This window comes from Ovis canadensis, chromosome 1 (genome assembly GCF_042477335.2).
Source record: "Ovis canadensis isolate MfBH-ARS-UI-01 breed Bighorn chromosome 1, ARS-UI_OviCan_v2, whole genome shotgun sequence".
NCBI lineage: Eukaryota > Metazoa > Chordata > Mammalia > Artiodactyla > Bovidae > Ovis > Ovis canadensis.
The window spans coordinates 30,455,316-30,470,582 of NC_091245.1; the positions used below are offsets into that span (position 1 = coordinate 30,455,316).

The 15,267-nt window shown below is 44.6% G+C and overlaps 1 long non-coding RNA gene across 1 annotated transcript in view; it reads left to right on the top strand.

Moving 5' to 3' along the window:
- The window catches only part of LOC138441527 (uncharacterized), a 162,401-nt gene that overhangs the window by 48,772 nt on the left and 98,362 nt on the right, over nt 1–15,267 (top strand). Inside the window, exon 4 of the long non-coding RNA XR_011257383.1 lies at nt 7,185–7,290. This is a non-coding gene — a long non-coding RNA (uncharacterized lncRNA). The remainder of the gene's footprint in view (nt 1–7,184; nt 7,291–15,267) is intronic.

Genomic DNA, 15,267 nt, shown 5'->3' on the forward strand with positions numbered 1-15,267 from the left:
TCTGGTAGGTACATGCTGCTTCCTCACACCACACTGTAGTTGCTCACGGTTTCCTTAACTTATGATATCTTTCTCCCTCTTTCTTTCTGGCTAACCAACCGATGCTCTTCCTTCCAGAGCCACCTCAGGCAACACTTTCTCTCCCTTAGGAAGCTCTCCTTGTTCTCTTAAGATGAATTAGGTTTGCCTCTGAATTCCCAGAGTTTGTTTGGATATTGGTGTCAAAACCTTGTTTCATCATTGTCTTTCCAGCTCTCAGCAAGGTGCCTTAGTCAGAAGAAAATGTTTAGGAAAGAGAAGTGCTGTTTGACCAAGAAGGTGTAAACTGGATGTTTGCTCAAACCATGCAACAACCCCACCCTCCACCCCCACCAAACTACTAGTTTTCCAATATTGGCTCACTGGTCATAAAGTAACATTTCAGTGTGAATTAGCTCCCCTCAGCCTTTATGAGACTCGGCTAGGATGTTGGAAAAGAGACTCTGTAAAGGGGGTTGTTGGGGTGGAGGAGAGGAGTGAAGTTCAGAAGGAGATCACGGTGCTGGGTCCAGCCCTAAGAAAGTTCTGATCCCCCCTCAGCAAGCTGGAGATGGTGCGGCTAAGAACACACGTGTCATTACTCCAGGTCAGTGCTCCTTTTTTTGTTCTCCCTTCTGTGGCTTGAGAAACAGCTGCTCTGTATCATCTTATTCAAATCTCTTCTAATACTTGAAACAGGAAATGACTCTCCAGTTCTGGGGTAGTGAACCTGAGCCAGCTGCAGCAGGTGGCTTGGAAGAACCTATGAGGCACCGGAGAATGGATGAGCCTCAGGAAAGCAATATTAAACTTGAACAGGGTCTCAGAAAGGTTTCTGTAGTTGAATCAAGTTATTGCAAGTTTTGTTCCAAAGGTCTGGCGACTCTTCTAAACGTACTCACACATCTGGATATTGGACTGAATCTCAGTAGATCCATCCTTGAGGATCGTCTAGGGACAGACTTTTGTGCAAAAAAGGAAAGGAATGATGAATGATTACGTAGATAATGCTTCATCATTAGAAGGCAGAATAGGACAGAGGCTGTATACAAGATAAGGCTTCCACATCGTCAGGAGAAATGTGGATGGTTGTGTTTAATTATCTTTGAATCTCCAGGCTAAACCAAGGCCTGAGATATGGCAAATTTTCACCAAGGTTTGCTGAATGAAGGGAAGAGCTATGGAGAAATCTCATGACTGGAGAAAGCCTCACCCATCAGATCTCATACATCTGATTTGGAAGTATGTTGGTGACAAAATAATAAATAAAGAGTTCCTGTAAGAGCTTTGGGCATCAAACTGGAAAGATGCCAGATCCACATTATCAACTGGATTAAAACTGAGGAAACACTCAACAGCATTTTTAATGGTTAAGAATTAGGGTGTTTAGGCTATGATGGTGGCTTGCCAGCAGTGCCTAATTTAATCACCCTTTTTTCCCCCATAGAAATCCTCTCAAACACACAATAGGGCCTAAAGCTGCAATAGTCTGGAAGGAATGACCTCCATGAATAATTGGCAGGTCTCTGGGAGGGTTTTTTTCTCTGACCACATCATTGATGGGATGAGGTTGAGAAATAACTCACTTTGACTTCAAAAATAAAACCACAGCACCAGGCTGGAATGTCTACCCCTGCCCCAGAGTGTCTAGCCTTCCATTACTTGGAAGCAGCCTTCTAAAGCAGGCGGCTCACTTCCTACTGTTCCCACTGTCCACACTGGCTGTCTTTCTCCATCCATTTGGTAACTATTACTCCCAATGATGCACCATCCTGGGAAGCTGGCAGTGGGAGAGCACAGGAGGAGTGTTTTAGGAATGCAGCACCCTGGAAAAAAAGCTTAATTGGGGTTAGACATATGGAGTTTTACAGATTTTTCTCTTTTTATTGTTTTATTTACCCTTGCAAGCATATGGGGTCACAAAGAGTTGGACATGACTTAGTGACTGAACAACAACATCAATATTATTTAATGTTCATATCTAACTACAGAGCAGAGAGGTGTCAGTATAATGCCGGTAGCTAAAGTTTTTATAACCCTCTAGAATTTGAAAGATAATTTCAGACTATTTCATTTGCCATCACCTCCAACAAACCCAGGTATAAGAACTTATTTCCCCTTTTCTGGACCCCAGATAGCCATTATCCTCTCAACCACCCTGTGAAGGAAGGGACTATTATGATCTCTGCTTTATAAGTGAGGAGACTGAGGCTTAGGAATGTCAGTAACACAGTTGTTATGAATTGTGTCCTCTCATCTAATTCATACGCTGAAGCTCTAATTCCCAAAGTGATATTATTAGGAAGTAGAGTCTTTGGGATATAATTAGGTTTAGATTAGGCCATAACGATGGGGCCCCGTGATGGGATCAGTGCCCTTGTAAGAAGAGAGATAGACATGAATGTATGGACATCGCAAGCAGCAGTCATTTGCAAGCCAGCAAGAGGGTCTTCACTAGGACAAAACCCTGCTGGTCTCTTGATTTTAGACTTCTCAGCCCCCAGAACAGTGAGAAATCAATGTTTTCTTCTAAAGCCACTCAGTCTGTGGTATTTTGTTAGAACAGCCTGGACTGAGACAGTGATGAAGTCACATAGCCATGTGAGTAGAAGACCTGGGTTGTGAAAGACTTGGCATGTAAAGACCAAGGATCCTCCAAAGCAAAGCAGAGTTCTGGGCCCCTTTATGAGGTTTGTATTAAAAGCAGATTAAAAATGAAGAAACACCGAAACAATGCAAAAATATCATATTTTAAATGGTTATATTTAACAGATTGGGCTTCCCAGGTAGCTCAGCTGGTAAGAATCCACCTGCAATGCTGGAGACCCTGGTTTGATTCCTGGGTCGGGAAGATCTGCTGGAGATGGGATAGGCTACCCCCTCTAGTATTCTTGGGCTTCCCTGGCGGCTCAGCTGCTGAAGAATCCTCCTGAAATGTGGGAGACCTGGGTTCAATCCCTGGGTTGGGAAGATGCCCTGGAGAAGGGAACAGCTACCCGCTCCAGTATTCTCGCCTGGAGAATTCCATGGACTATATAGTCCATGGAGTCACAAAGAGTTGGACATGAATGAGTGATTTTCACATTTAACAAATTATCACCTCAAATACCACATTTCATTAACCTGTTTTGTTTCTCAGCCAGCAAAAAGTATACCAATTAAAATATTTTTGTGCAAAATTGTGTCATTTAAAATGTTGAGGAGACAGTTTCACATCGATTAAAACAAAAATAGATTGTGAGTGATGTATAGCTATGGTCCTACGACTGTGCAACTTAAAGATAATAAGTGGCATTAGTGCTAAAGAATTTGCTTGCCAATGCAAGAGATGTAGGTTTGATCACTGGATTGAGAAGATTCTCTGGCAAAGGAAATGGCAACCCACTCCAGCATTCTTGCCTGGAAAATCCCATGGGCAGAGGAGCTTGGCAGGCTCCAGTGCATAGGGTTGCAAAGAATTGGAAACATGATTGAGCACATGTTAAGAACAATTAAGAATAAGCATATTTATAAACACTATTTTATGGTAAGCTGCAGGTGTATGGACTGCTGATGTGATGCAAGGTTGAGAAATATGGCGTGCAACTTTTGCAGCTCTGTCATTGTATTTTCATGGCTGTATCTCAGGCTCAGGGGACAAGGCTCTCCAGATGGGAATTAATGATCTTATTGTGGCTTCCTAACTGTGTAATGACCTCTCTGGCCTTGTTTTTCATCAGCGAAATAGAAGACTGAATGTTGGACATCCATATCCATCCCTTTATTGCTCACGAGCTATTTCTCTCATTTGCTGGCTGGGCTAGTGTCTCTTTACATCTTCATCTGCAAATATGATGGGCTAGATAGGACGATCTGCAGTGTTCTACTAGGTCAAAGAGCCCATTAGCTCTTTTACAAGATAGTATAACTGAACTGACAAAATTCTAGTCTTATGCTGCTGCTGCTACTACTACTATTACACCACCATTAGCATTCCCACGGCCACCACCGCAGTAATGCATGCCCAAGTGAACGAAGCTCTTCAAGCCACGAGAGCAGTCTAACCTCACTGAGGGCAGCACACCTACCCATAAGTTGCCCTCTATGGGCTCGTTTACAACCTCCAAACCAAACTCATAACCTCATGCCAGCTATAACGAAACCATTAGGAAATAGTTTCTCTGGCATTGGTTGCAGAAAGGGGGGAATTTCCTCTCCTGAGAATCATTGGGACGCTGAAAGATTTTGCTGAAGAGGTACCCACAAAGACTTTGAAAATAAGAGAGGGAGGGTTGTCTTCTGAGAGTCTGACCAGAAATCAAAACATTTTAGATGCAAATAGGCCAAAGCCACCTTTGAAAAGTAAGCTGACACTAGGACCAGAGGTCCATCAACATAGTTAAAAAAGGATGAACCAGCTGTAAGAGGGTCTGCATGTCAAAGAGCATCAATATAAACAAGCCTCTGAGGCAGTGTGAACTCCAACTCCGTTCAGGAGCGTGTCCTAGATCTACCAAGCCAAGCACCCATGCATTGACTGATGCTAGGAGGCAGCAACTCCTGTTTGTTGAGCATCTATTTTTCTGCCAGCAATGGTGTCATAGAGCATCTCATTTAATATCCAAAACAGCCTGGAGGAAGGTAACACTACCACCTTTTTTAAAGATAAAGAAACTGAACTGAGGATCAGAAAGGATAGGGTTTCCAAATGAGTGATACTGGAACTCAAATCAGAGGCAGGCTGTGGGACTCTCAAGGCATTGCTCCTAAATGCAGGAAACACTGCTGGAATGGTCAAGGGGCTACTTATGCTCTCCCTTTGGCCAGTTCCCAAGGATATAGAACCAGATGGCTTCTTGATATGGTATATATATGTATATATATACACAATGGAATATTACCCAGCCATAGGAAGAACAAAATTCTACCATTTGCAACAACATGGATGGCCCGAGAGAATATTATTCTTTGTGAAATAAATCAGAAAGAAAAAGACAAGTATTATAGTCTATCACTTATATGTAAAAAATAAATGAGTGAACCTGGTGACACAGAAACAGACTCATGAATGTAGAGAGCAGGCTGCTGGTTATCAGTGGGGAGAGGAAGGCCGAGGAGAGATGGGATAAGGGTAGGGGACTGAGTGTTACAAACTACTGTGTATAAGTTGGTTGGGAAACAGGGATGTATTGTACAGCACAGGGAAGCATAGTCGTTATTTTGTAGTGATTTTAAATAGAATATAATCTATAAAAATGTTGAATTGCTATGTTGTACACCTGAAACTAATATGATGTTGTAAATCAACTATGCTTAAGTTAAAAAGTTCAACAGAACAAAACACCACCACGTAGATCTTGGTGAATAGTAGGTCTTTTAGACTGTGTCCTAATGGAAGCAGAAGATTTTAAGAAAAGATGGAAAGAACACACAGAAGACCTATTCAAAAAACATCTCAATGACCCAGACAACCACAATAGTGTGATCACTCACCTAGAACCAGACATCCTGGAGTCCAAAGTCAAGTGGGCCTTAGGAAACATCGCTACGAACAAAGCTAGTGGAGGTGATGAAATTCCAGCTGAGCTATTTCAAGTCCTAAAAGATGATGCTGTTAAAGTGCTGCACTCAATATGCCAGCAAATTTGGAAAACAGCATTGGCCATAGGACTATAGAAGGTCAGTTTTCGTTCCAGTCCCAAAAAAAGGCAATGCCAAAGAATGTTCAAAGTACCCCACAATTGCACTCATCTCACAAACTAGCAAAGTAATGCTCAAAATTCTCCAACCCAGGCTTCAACAGTACATGAACTGTGAAATTCCAGATGTTCAAGCTGGATTTACAAAAGGTAGAGGAACCAGAGATCAAATTGCCAACATCCATTGGATCATCAAAAAAGCAAGAGAGTTCCAGAAAAACATCTACTTATACTTTATTGACTATGCCAAAGCCTTTGACTATGTGGATCAAAATAAACTGGAAAATTCTTCAAGAGATGGGAATACCAGACCACCTTACCTGTCTCCTGAGAAATCTATATGCAGGTCGAGAAGCAATAGTTAGAACTGGACATGGAACAACAGACTGGTTCCAAATAGGAAAAGGAGTACGTCAAGGCTGTATATTGTCACCCTGCTTTATTTAGCTTGTATGCAGAGTACATCATAGGAAATGCTGAGCTGGATGAGGCACAAGCTGGAATCAAGATTGCCAGGAGAAATATCAATAACCTCAGATATGCAGATGACGCTATCCTTATGGCAGAGAGTGAACAGGAACTAAAGAGCCTCTTGATGAAAATGAAAGAGGAGAGTGAAAAAGCTGGCTTAAAGCACAACATTCAGAAACCTAAAATCATGGCATCCGGTCCCATCACTTCATGGGAAATAGATGGGAAACAATGGAAACAGTGACAGACTTTATTTTGGGGGGGCTCCAAAATCACTGCAGATGGTGACTGCAGCCATGAAAGATGCTTGCTCCTTGGAAGAAAAGCTATGACAAACCTAGAAAGTATATTAAAAGTCAGAGACATTACTTTGCTGACAAAGGTCAACTAGTCAAAACTATGGTTTTTCCAGTAGTCACGTATGTATGTGAGAGCTGGACCATAAAGAAGGCTGAACACCAAATAACTGATGCTTTTGAACTGTGGTATTGGAGAAGACTCTTGAGAGTCCCTTGGACAGCATGGAGATCCAACCAGTCAATCCTAAAGGATATCAGTCCTGAATGTTCATTGGAAGGACTAATACTGAAGCTGAAGCTCCAATACTTTGGCCACCTGATGCAAAGAAGTGACTCATTTGAAAAGACCCTGATTCTGGGAAAGATTGAAGGCAGAAGGATAAGGGGATGACAGAGGATGAGATGATTGGGTGGCATCACCAACTCAATGGACTAGAGTTTGAGCAAGCTCCGGGAGTTGGTGATGGACAGGGAAACCTAGCATGCCACAGTCTGCACAGGGGTTGTGCAGAGTTGGACACGACTGAGCAATTGAACTGAACTGACCCTCAAATTCATATGTTGAAACCCTAAGCCCCAGTGTGATAGTATTTAGAGGTGGGATCTTTGGGAGAAGTAATTAGGCTTAGATGAGGTCATGAGGGTGGGACCTTGATGGTAGGATTCGTGTCTTTATGAGAAGAGACACCAGATAGCTTTCTCTCTGTCTCTTTGCCAGGTGAAGACCCAGAGAGAAGGTGGCCTTCTGAAATTCAGGAAGAGAGCTTTCACTGGCAGCCAAATCAGTCAGCGCTTTGATCTTGGACTTCGCAGCTCCCAGAACGGTGAGAAATAGATCTTTGTTGTTTAAGCCACTCAGTTTATGGTACTTTGTTATGCAAACTAAGCTGACTAAGACCATAGGAATCAAATTGCTCAAGGACATGGTCAGTCTGATCTTTGAGGAGAGTATACCTCTGGGGGAAGGCTGATGACAGCGAACATCTGAAGGATTACAACTGTTGTTCTCTGTGGTCCTGACCTATTCACCGAGCATCCTTCTGGAGGTAAGTCAGAGGAGAAAAAAATTCTAGCTCCTCAGCAGTTCCACGCCTTGTCAGTAAGGTCAAGGGTGCTAGGTATGGGCTCCCCTCGTGACTCAGACAGTTAAGAATCTGCCGGCAATACAGAAGACCCTGGTTCTATCCCTGGGTTGGGACGATCCCCTGAAGAACGGGATGACTACCCACTCCAGTATTCTTGCCTGGAGAACTCCATGGACAGAGGAGCCCAGCAGGCTTCAATCTATGGGGTCACAAAGAGTCAGACACAACTGAGCAACTTTACACTTTTACTTTCTTCATTACAGTTTATATGTCAGTCCTACCTAGGTCCTCCTCACCCCTGCCTATTGGTATATTTACTAAGGGACTAGAAGCCACTGTGTCAGCCTTCTGGACTGGTCAGTCTTACTTCCTTATTAGCGCCCTGACTGCTTTAAGAAAGTAAGGAAACCACCATGCTATGCTCACTCCTTTGGTTGCCGTGCCAGCACCCAAAACTTTATTCTGGCTCTGCCTAAATGCAGACTACACTCTAGCCAGTGATAATGAGGCTGGCAATGATGATGAAAATAGGTTTTGTAGAGTCTTTTGTACTTGATGATTCAATTTACTTTAAACAAACAAGACCAAGACTACCAAGCCTGAAAGCTCTGCGGAAAGCTTTCTGCAAAGATGATGTATAGTCATGTAAATTTTGAAGAATGAATGGGAAAAACGGAGAAAAATTCCAGGTAGAGGGAATAGCGCAGGTGAAGGTTTGGAAGTCGGACTTGGAAACGTGAATTCTGGGAACTCAGTTTGGTATGGCTGAGGCAAAATGGAACACCAGCTTGGGCAAGAGAAGGGAGCAGACAGCTGCCTTTGCTGGGGAAGTGATGGACAAGGTGCTCAAAGAGGAGCCGGCAAGGTTCAGGGAGAGGTGGAAGCATCATCTTCATATCCATCATTCTTGCCAGATTATTTCTGGGCACCTGCCCTTCCACTGACTTGGGTTGAGTTAAATATGGATGGACGGATGTGCGTGGGATCTCAGTCGTGTCTGACTCTTTGTGACCTCATGGACTGCAGCCCACCAGGCTCCTCTGTCCATGGAATTTTCCAGGCAAGAGTTTTGAAGTGGGTTGCCATACCCTACGCCAGAAGATCTTCCCAACCCAGGGATTGAACCCAGGCCTCCTGCATTGCAAGCAGATTCTTTATCACTGTGCTACCTAGAGTTCAGTGAATTTAATAGAATTGCCCTTTTGATTAGAGCAAGAAAATCCCACTATGGACACTGTGTTTGATTGGACCCTGTGCTGTTCACATTGCAGGAAAACAGGTGGTGATATAGTGAGGTAAAAAGAAGATGAGAGAAATAAGAATTTTTGTTTTTTGAGTGCCAGTAGTGGCTAACCTTCGCTATGGCAGACCTGTTGTCCACATTCTGTCATTTGATCTTGGAACTTCAACATTTGAAGCTCTATTTATGGTTAAGGAGATTCAGAGAACATCAGGGGCTTCTTGCCTAAGGGAGAAAGTAGTGGAAACTGGATTTGAACCAGGTTTTGTCTTGCTCAGCTTTCTCAGGATATTTGAGTCTTTAAGAGTTCTTAGTTGACATTCTTATTTGATAAGCAATGTGCTGTGTGACTGCAGTGAGTCACTCACCCTCTCTGAGCCTCAGTTTTTGGATCTATACATCTATCTCCTTGTAGGTTATGCCCATTCACTCCTATTCTTCCCTTTGGATTCTTACAGAAATCTAATTTTCCTGACTTCATGGTAATCCTTTAAAAACACAGTGTACTTTCCCCAAGTACTCTCATTTTCAGGCTAAAAATTCTTCTCTCAATTGCCTTTTTCTCCCTGCTTTTTGATTCTTCACAGTGAATCATGTGGTTGCTCCAAAAGCTAATGATTTGTTAGGCGGTACAGAAAGAAATATAGCACCTGAATTAAAGGAGGGGAAATTTTAACTTCGGCTCATAACACTTCTGGAATAAAAAGATTCAGCACCGAGACTATGAGGTGTGAAGAAACCAGAGAAATAAGTGAACGTTAGAAAAGGACCTCTCAAAGAACTAGTCTTCCTAATAGAGGAATGTAGAAGTAAAATGGACCTCTCTTCAGCCTTTTAAATAGCTTTCTCCAGAGTCCCATTCAAAACTGTAATCTTAGAGGGTACACGAAATCTTAAACTTCAAGCCTGTGAAGGCATACAGCTAAGAGACTGGTCTAAATGCTCACCAAAGGTGCAGAGATTTTCATGAATTTTGTTCAACTTTTGGCAGCTGGTCTTTTAACTGTGAAATGGGTTGATATCAAGTAATATCCAGCACCCACTGGGGCATGAATTAGGCTCTATTATTAGCTGGGCTTGAGAAATGCTTCTCCTTCTCTGGACTTCTGTTTCTTCATTTGCCAGATGAAAGCATTAGATTAGACGCTGGGAAGGCCATTTGATTGTATCACATAAACATGGCAACTATGTGAGGCATCATGTTGAGAAAAAGTATGAGACTATGTCTGGGCTCAACAATAAAGAGCTTTGTCAGTGGTGAGTGATATTAGTCAGGACAGCAAGTGACAGAAATCCACATGGAACTGCTAAATAAAAAGAGAGTGCATTGGCTCACTAACAGGGTTTCCTGCGGGGAGAACTGCCTGAGACCCAAGGAAGGGCACACAAATTGTTGAAGCTCTTCCCTCTCCATCTCTTGGCTCTGCCTGAGTTTGGTTGGCTCCTTTCCCCACAAAGGCTCTTTTTATTGGGTGGGCAAGGTAGTTGCTGGCAGTCCCAGACACGTGGATGCTTCTAACTTAGCAATCTTGAGGGAAAGAGAGATCTTTCTAGTGAACTTTGGTAGAAAGCCCTGGGTGGCTTCTGATTGGATAGGTTTTGCTAATTTGTCCATATTCAAACAAAAAAGTATGGCCAGGAGAGAGAGTACTTTAGTCCTGGGTCATGTGTTCTCACTCTTGTGCCAGGGGGTGGAGCACTGTGATTAACAGCCCCGGCTAGACTGCATAGCGTGAGGAGGTACATTCCATCTTGTCTGTAAAGATTTTGATTTCATGGAATGAGAGCCTTGCTGGGTAGAGTATTCTTGAAGTGAGGTGAAGTGAAGTCGCTCAGTTGTGTCTGACTCTTTGAGACCCCATGGACTGTACACACCTCCGTCCATGAGATTTTCCATGGCAAGAATACTGGCGTGAGTTGCCATTTCCTTCTCCAGGAGATCTTTCCAACCCAGGGATTGAACTCGGGTCTCCTTCATTGTAGGCAGACACTTTACAGTCTGAGCCACCAGGGAAGTCATTCTTAGATGTAGGTTTTTCCCTTTTATCACTTTAAATACATTGTGCCACTCCCTTCTGGCCTGCAGAGTTTCTGCTGAAAAATCAGCTGATAGACTTAAGGGAGTTCCCATGTATGTTATTTGTTGCTTCTCCCTTGGTGCTTTCCCCCTGATAGCTCAGTTGGTAAAAAAATCCGCCTGCAATGCAGAAGACCCTGGTTCAATTCCTGGATTGGGAAGATCCCCCGGAGAAGAGAATGGCTACCCACTCCAGTATTCTGGCCTGGAGAATTCCATGTATAGTCCATAGGGTTGCAAAGAGTCGAACATGTCTGAGCAACTTTCACTTTCATTTCATCTTAAATTTTGGCCATTTTGATTACAGTGTGTCTTGGTATGTTCCTCCTTGGGTTAATCTTGTATGGGACTCTCTGTGCTTGCTTCCTGGACTTGGGTGACTTTTTTTTCTCAGGTTAGGGGAATTTTCAGCTCTTATCTTTTCAAGTATTTTCCCTTTCTCTTTCTTCTGCTTCTGAAGCTCCTACAATGCAGATATTAGTGCACTTGACATTGTCCCAGAGTTTTCTTAAACTGTCTTCAGTTCCTATCATTCTTTTTCTTTTTTCTGTTCAGTGGGAGGGATTTCCACTACTCTGTCTTCTAGCTCACTGATCCATTCTTCTGTATCATTTAGCTTAATACTGATTCCATTTGGTGTATTTTTTAAAACTAATTTTTATTGGAGTACGGTTGCTTTACAATGTTGTGCTAGCTTCTATTGTACCCTTCTGGTGTATTTTTAATTTCAGTTATTGAGTACACATTTTTAACAAAGAGTTAGAAAATATAGAGTAATTCTGTTCGGTCTTTATACAGAGAGCATTTGTGTTTGAATTCTGTCTGACTGTTCTTTATATTTTCTAACTCTTTGTTAAAAACTTTAATCTTCTTTCTTTGTACATCTTTCTCTTCCCAAGCTCTTTGATCATCTTTTCAATCATTACCCTGAATTCTTCCCCAGATAGGTTGCTTGTCTCTGTTCCACTTAGTTCTTCCTCTGGGGTTTTACCTTATTCTTCTGCCACCTCGTGTCATCTAAGTTGCCATATATGTTTTTATGTATGTGGCATCTTAGTTACATTTCTCAGCCTTGGATGGGTGGCCTTCTGTAGGAGACATCCTATGCATCCCAGCAGTGTATTCCCCTCTTGTCACCCAAGCTGTATGCTCCAGGGGTTCCCCCTATAAGTGCTGCATGGGTTCTTCTGTTGTGGCAGGCTGACTGTATGTGTGGTCTGGTAGGCTTGGTTGGCTCCTAGCCTGGTTAGTTGCTAGGTCTTGCCTGGTGCACATGCTGCTGCCTGCTCTTTAGCAGAGCTGATCATGAGGTGAAATCCTAGGGGGTTCTGGGCTAGTGCTGGCTCACTTGGGGGCATAGTCAGGGTCCTGAAGACTCTGAGGCTGTTGTCCACCCACTGGTAGCTGGTGAAGCCAGGTCCTGTGGATAGTGCCAGTAAGTTAGAACCAACTGGCAACTGGTTCCTGGAGTCTGGCTGCAGGGCCCAGGGATCCCAGAGCTCGTTTCAGATTGTTCATAGAGTGGGGGTGGGGGGACGGTTTCTACCACAGTTGGGTATAGGGTTTGCGGTGTCCCAAAGGTTGTGTTGGCATGTCAGTGGGCAGGGCCACGGTCCAGCTGGTCCCAGGGAAGAGTCCGGCTTGTGTTATGGGATCACAGCTTTCTTGCTTCTCATGCCTGCCCCTTGGTGGGTGAGGCTGGTCTGGAGTCTTGTGCCGGCTTCCTTGTGTGAGGTGCTGGTGCTCCCTCACGGGTGGAGCTGGGTCTTGACCCTCAGGTGGGCAAGGCCACGTCTAGGGGCATGCCTAGAGGTAGCTATGGGCTCTTTAGTCTTCAGGCAGTCTGTCTGCTGATGGGTGGGGCTGTGTCCCTGCCTAGTTAATTTGGTTAGCGTGAAGCATCCCAGCACTGGTAGTGCCGGCTGTCGGGTGGGGCCAGGTCTTGGTGTTAGAGCCGATGTGTCAGTAACCAGGAGTGTTTACATGGTTGAATGTCTGCTATCAGTGTCTCAGTCCCCAGGGTAAGCTGTAGCTGTGCACCCCCCCCCCCCCACCTTTCCAAGAGACTCTCTAAGACCAGGTATGTCTGGCCCAGGCTCCTATTGAATTACTTCTTTTGCCCTGGTTCCCAATATGTGTGAGGTTTTGTGTACCCCCTTTAAAAGTGAAGTCTCTATGTCCCCCAGTCCTGTGCTCAGTTCAGTTCAGTTCAATCACTCAGTCACGTCTGACTCTTTGTGACCCCATTGACTGCAGCACACCAGTCTTCCCTGTCCATCACCAACTCCTGGAGCTTACTCAAATTCACGTCCATTGCGTCGGTGATGCTGTCTCATCTTCTGTCATCCCATTCTCCTCCCACCTTCAATCTTTCCCAGCATCAGGGTCTTTTCCAATAAGTCAGTTCTTCGCATCAGGTGGCCAAAGTATTGGAGTTTCAGCTTCAGCATCAGTTCTTCCAATGAATATTCAGGACTGATTTCCTTTAGGATTGACTGGTTGGATTTCCTTGCAGTCCAAGGGAGACAACCTGTAAACTAATCCCACCGTAAAACTGGAGACTTCGAGCTACATGGCAGAGCAGTCCTGTTTCCCTTGCCCTCCTGCTCTATGCCTGGGTACCACTTCCTGGTAAAGTCTCTTGCTATCAGACCGTGCCCAGTCACTTCAGTCGTGTCTGACTCTGTGACCCTGTGGGCTGCAGCCCCGCCCCCCGCCCCGGCTCCTCTGTCCATGGCTATTCTCCAGGCAAGAATACTGGAGTGGGTTGCCATGTCCTCCTCTAGGGGATCTTCCTGACCCAGGGATCGAACCCACATCTCTTAAGTCTCCTGCATTGGCAGATGTGTTCTTTACCACTAGGGCCACCTGAGAAACCCATGGTGATGGGATTAGCATCCAGGTTGTTCCTGGTCAAGCATTCTGACTCAGGGTCCATCCTGGTGGCGCTTGCATTGTTCAGCCAAAATGGATTCCAGGGAGCAGGATTCTGGGAGGTGGTAGACATGTGGTGTTTCCTTTTGACCTTTCCCAAAGTCTTCCAGTTGGCGATGGCTTGTTAGTTCTTGCTTTGGCAGCACATGTCTCCTCATACAATTCATTTCTGAGTGTTAGACAAGAACCCACTCTCGGGTAGAAGGAGTCCCCCTTCCTGCAACAGTTCTGTCTTTATACCTTTAGTGCAGAAGATCTTTTCTGCTAGGTTCCAGTCTTTGGTTTAAAAGAAAGCCACGGAGGGAGTCCCAGCAGAAGGGGTTTGCAAAAGCCAGTGAAGCAGGAGAAAGCCTGTGAGTGGGAGGCAGTCGGCATCACACAGGCCACACATTCTCCATCATGGGGTTAGATAAATCCTTCAGTTCAGTTCAGTTCAGTTCAGTCGCTCAGTCGTGTCCAAGTCCTTACAGCTCCTCAATTCTATTCTTACGCGTCAATAGCTCAAGTAAATGGCATAGCACACTGTCACTCAAGAGGCCTGCTTGTACTTTCAGCATGACTTGTTGGTATTGTTTAGTTGCTAAGTTGTGTTTGCCAGCTCGTGAACTGTAGCCCGCCAGGCTCCTCTGTCCGTGGGTTTTCCCAGGCAAGAACACTGGAGTGGGTTCCCAGTTCCTTCTCCAGGGATCTTCCCAACCCAGGGATCAAACCCACATCTCTTGCACTGTCAGGCAGATACTTTACATTGCCCTACTGGGGAAGCCCCTCCAGTATGACTGATAGCCATCAAACGGATGGTGAGATCGGCCAGTGACTTCCTTCACTCTTGGCCTCAATTTACTCTTTTTTGGTCATTGTTGTTTTGTTTTGCTGTTTATGTTTTTAAAGTGAAGAGGTTGCTTTTGTCTCAGACATCCTTTCAAAATGCCCTTCTTCTCTAATATCACTGTCCGTTCTGAGCCAAGCCTGTGCAGGACCAGCAGGACTCTGCACCCTCTGCCTAGCAGGAGGGGCGTCTCTGAGTCTGAGTGGCTTGCTGGTGTCTGGGGTGAGCTCTCTGAGCCCCAGCCCACTCCCACCCTTGCTATGTTGGCTTTATCTGATAGCTGGATGCCAACCTTGTACTTCTCTGCCTTCACTGAAAAGATAATTTGTCCCACAGCTCTGAACTGGTAGCATGCTTTTAGTAGCCACCTGGACCTGGAGTTGAGCCAGCCCTGGCCTCATGAAATGTTCAAGTGAATCACTCTGAATGTGCACATTTGCAAATGGCACAGAGAGAAGGAATCTTCTGGGTTCCTGCCCTATCCAGGCTGATTTGTTTGCTTCAAGCTCTGCTCTCTCCTCCAACTCATTATTTGATCACTTTCTTTTTCCCCCTCCTTGCAACCATTCCCCAGTTGCTGCTGGGCGATTTACTGAGTGACACCTGTGTCCTGGCTACTTGTTCCTCTCAAGAATGCGG